Genomic DNA, 4,698 nt, shown 5'->3' with positions numbered 1-4,698 from the left:
CTGGAAAGGGAAGTTCTTCAAAGTGCGTGTGACCAAATACGATCCTACTGCACTGGAAGGCTTTCCCCTGTACTGGACGGACAAACCCATAAGGATCAAGGCCCTGGCTTTGGATCAACTCGCCCCTGCTGATCGGGACGTGTGTAAAGCTTTGGCTGAGCTCGGGGTGGTCTTTGATACCGCCAAGCTCATTGCCAACGAATTCAACGCCCATGGACTCTCCACTTACTTTGGTACCTGTTCTTGATTGTTTGTACTGTATGGGCTGTCGTGGTTACATGAACTCATTTGCATCGCTTGAACCCCTATGAATACCTGCGTGCGTTTGGCTATAAGTACTCCCATTCTGCTTTATCTGAATTGGTCTTTGCTTTGTTACTCTCACTGCTGCAGGTACAGTAATGACTTCTTCGAGGCGACTCACGCTTGCCAAATTCTTGAAGAAGGCAAAATCCGCCAAGGGAGGCGGAGACGTCGTCGCTCCCGACGTGCCAACTGTCGCTTCCCTACCGACTCCTCCACCGTCTGTCTCTCCTCCTCCCATTGCCGCGGTTCCATTGGCCATGGCATCGACTCCTGCCCCAGCACGCCCCAATAAAGGAAAAAGGGTGCTGGTGATAGATTCCGACAGTGAAGACTCAGGCGCCGCCTTGGTTTCCAATACGAGAAGGGTCGCGGGCGTTCCTGCCTTGACTGTTGCGTCTCCCGGTGGCGGGAGTTCTCTCAGGGACGATCCTCCAAGCGCCACATCACCTCCGCCTCAAACAGTCTAAGAGGAACAAGAGGAGGGGGCTGATTCGGTTCCCCCGCCGCTACCGCTTCGTGAAGCGGCTGAGGCCTCGGGCTCTGCCCCTCCTGCATCAGTTCCTGCTTCGCCTTCCCGCAGGCCACGGATTCCCCGCCCCATCCACTGGGAGTTGACGCAGGGTTTTACTGAAGGAATGTCGCCAACGGATCCTTGCAAGGGGGCAGGCATGCCTTATTATATGGGGGCGTTCCTGGCGGTGGCACTTAAGTGGCGCACCCAGGCCCGAAGCGCTGTCAAAGGGAGGGAGGCTCTTCGTAAACTGAGGCAGGAGGTAGGAGCGCTGAAGGAGGAGAAGCAAAACTGGGGGCTTAAGGAGGAAGCTTCCCAAGCTTCGCTGAAACTGGCCCACGAGGGTAGGGAGGGGGCCGAGGCGTACGCGCGCGAACTTGAACAGGTGCATGTCGACCAGCTAGCCCAGCTCACTTTCTACCAAATCCAAAGCATTGGCCTCCAAGAGGCGGCTCTTGCCTCCGAAATGCAGCGGAAACACTCGAAGAACTGGACGCTGCTTGGAGGCAGAAGTTAGGGGAGAGAGAGGACGCCTTGGCGGTGAAGGTTGAAGCCTTGGGCCTTCTCCAAGCCGAGGCCAATAAGCTCCGGGTGGAGAAGGAGTTCTTGGAGAAACAGTTGATGTCCAAGGACTCTAGGAATGCTGAGCTAGAGGGGGAGGTCCAAGAACTGACTAGGGAGATGGCGGGCGCGTTTGACGAGGGCTTCCAAGAGGCTCTGACCCAGGCGTCTTGCGAGAACCCTGGCATCAACGTTTCAAACTGCGATTCCACACACCATGTCGTCGACGGGAAGGTCGTGCCTCTCGACTTGGATGACTGAATCGCCGACTCTCACCTGCCACCTTTACCTTTCGCGCTTTATATTTGTTTTTGCCAAACTTTGATAAACTTGTAAATCCTTTGAACTATTTGCACCTTTGTCAGAACTATGGGTTTTGCATGACAATTTTGTACTTCTAAGGTATCGAGTTCTGTCTGTATGATATTTTTACCTTCGTTCTTCACCTTTACGTACTTCAATTGCTTTGCCTGTACTTTTACCCGTTTCTTTCGCTGTGTTGGGCAACCCTGTACATCCGGCGCCTTACTTCTAACGTGTACCTCAGAACCTGTTCCGCCTTCGTATCTATGAGGCCTCTGCCCCGTGAAGGCGATGGCAGCTTCGTCATTGCTGCAACGCGAAAGCTGAGACCTACTCTGGGTCTTAAACACTTGGGACAAGGTCGCGCTTCGGTGCCCACGCCCACGGAGAGGCCTATCTGTCAGCGCCGTATCGTCCCTGGGGTGTCTTAAGCCCCAAGGCGATCTGTCCCTTGATTTTTGGTGCCTGGCGCCCACGCCTAAGGAGAGGCCTGCTACAGCAGTGTCGTATCGTCCTCAGGGTGTCTGGAAACGCCAAGCACCGGGAAGGCTCGAAGCCCCCAGGGGGTCATTCCCTCCATAGTCTTTCCTTCCCATGGGTATCGGGGAGCGACCTTACCGGTGGTTCACTCGTCTTTCGGCGATCTCGTCTCCCTCCACAGTCTTTCCTACCCGTGGGTATCGGGGAGGCGACGCCGTTGGTGACTAGTTTTGACTTCTTCGATTTCGTCTCCCTCCACAGTCTTTCCTACCTGTGGGTATCAGGGAGGCGACGCCGCTAATAACTTATACTGGCGACGCCTTCGGCGTCTCATGCTAGCGACGTCATCGGCTTTTCATACTGGCGACGCCGGGTGCGATCGACCTGTTGACTTTGATCTTGGCGACGGCTCTGACTTTGATTTTGGTCAACTCCTGGGGGTAGTGGAGAGCTCAGGGTCTCGCCCGCGCCATCCACGTGGCATTTCCCGTATGGATGATGGGACGTTCCCTCACTTGACTTCATCCTGACATTTTCTGAGCTTCTGGCAAGATGCTCCCATTGTTGGCAGCGCGTCGTACCCTTGGGCATTCTGTCGACGCGACGTTTTCTGAATGATAACCAGTGGCGCCAGGATCGTCCTCCCATCATCTGACACGTGGCTCGATCGCACAGTGCTCCCATTTGCGTCGCTTGGCGCTCTAACTGTAATATTTAGATCTTCAGAATCTTATACCTGCGTTCATCATCCCTGTGTTTCGCACCCTCCTTGCACCGCTACACACAGAGTTCCTTCTGCATTCCTCCTAGTTGGCGCTTTACCTCCCGTATTCCTAACGCGCCATTCTTCTTTGAACTCCCAGCTCTTTGCTCACCTCTCGTAGCGACATGTCTTCCCATGTTCCTCCCCCTACGGTTAACCCCAAGGACCTGTATGCATGGGCCTCGCGCGAGCTCCTTGACGAGTGCTCATGCTTGCTTTCTACCAGGGCCATAAGGGAACACAAAAGGGATTCGTGTTCCTACGATCATCGTGCCTTCGCTAGGAGGCATGACGACGACATTGCCGTACTCCCTTGCACCCTGGGGGAGCCGGTGTGCGGGGACGAACGGGCCAACGACGGGGTCCCCTTCTTCTACTTCTACCAGGTGGTATTTAAGAGCATCGACGTGCGCCTACCCTTCTCCAGGTTTGAGAGGGACCTACTGACGGAGATTAATGCCGCTCCAGCCCAGCTGTATCCTAATAGCTGGGCTTTCGTCAAGGCCTTTGACATACTCTTTGGCTTTCTGGGGTGTGCACCCTCGGTTGATATCTTTCTTCACTTCTTTGAGGTGAAGAGGCAAAGGAACAACCTCTGGGTGACTTTCAGTAACGTTCCCGACAGGGTTCTCCTGACTCCTTTCCAAAACTCCTTCACTGGGTGGAAGGGTAGGTTTTTCAAAGTCTGTTGCTCTGATCTGGTGCCTTCCGCCCTAGATGGTTTTCCACTGTACTGGGTGAGGGAGACGAGAGCCCTGAAGTCCAAACCCTTCAAGAAACTAACCCCGAACGACCAGGTGGTTTGCCGGATCCTGGCTGAGGCGGGGGGTTTTGACTCCGCCACTCTGATTAGTTTGGAGTTCAACGCCGAAACCTTAGAGAAGTATATATGTACGAGTGACTGCCTTAGAAACTTCCGCTCTCGATCCTTTCTAAATCTTTGCATGTTTTGCCTCGTGGTGTCTTTACCATGTTTGTTTCCCTTGGTGCAGGTTCGAAGATAAACCAGCAACGGAGGTCACAGCTTACCCGGGCACTGAGGGCCGAGAGCGGAGCTTCGTCCTCCTCCCATCCCGACTCCGGAGGCCACTGAAAAGTGGTCTGTTTGTACTTTTTGTTTGAGCATAGGGCATGTACCTGTTCGCCTCATTTATCTCATTGACCTTTATCTCGAACTCTATTTGTAATATTAACTCTCTGGTGTCGTGTTTTTGCTTTCTGTAACGCCGCTTCATTTTTGCACACCTTCGCCTGCATTCGCTTCTTTTAACATACTGTACACGCCTCCTTTGTTATGTTTACTAAGCGACGCCTTACCTTGGCAACGCTTCCTCTTGGCGACGCCTGCATCTGGCGACGCCTGCTCTTGGCGACGCCTGTCGCCTATTTCGAATCTCTGTCTTTCATCTTTTTAGCCCTTGGCCTTGCACTTCGAGTGGAAAGAAGATGAAAACTGAGGCAAATCTTTTCTTGAACTTCTCTTTCTTTTATTTGGGTGACCTCGTTAAAAAACCCCCGAGAGGGAAAAAGAGTGTCCCCTATAATAAAATTGTTACATGGCTGTTTACTTACATAGTTCAACTAAAATAAAACTTCAAATTGGCCGCATTCCAGTTGCGTGGAATGGGGCCCCCTTCCAAAGTCTCTAGATTGTATGAACCGGTCCCCTTAGCTTCGGTGATTCTGAAGGGTCCGGTCCACTTGGGAGACAATTTATTTTCCAGCTCGTATGGGTGAGCCTTCCTCATAACTAGGTTGCCAATCTGAAACTGCC

The sequence above is a fragment of the Phaseolus vulgaris genome, chromosome 2 (assembly GCF_000499845.2).
Source record: "Phaseolus vulgaris cultivar G19833 chromosome 2, P. vulgaris v2.0, whole genome shotgun sequence".
NCBI lineage: Eukaryota > Viridiplantae > Streptophyta > Magnoliopsida > Fabales > Fabaceae > Phaseolus > Phaseolus vulgaris.
The sequence above is the reverse complement of the archived record's forward strand: the minus strand, read 5'-3'. Positions refer to the sequence as shown.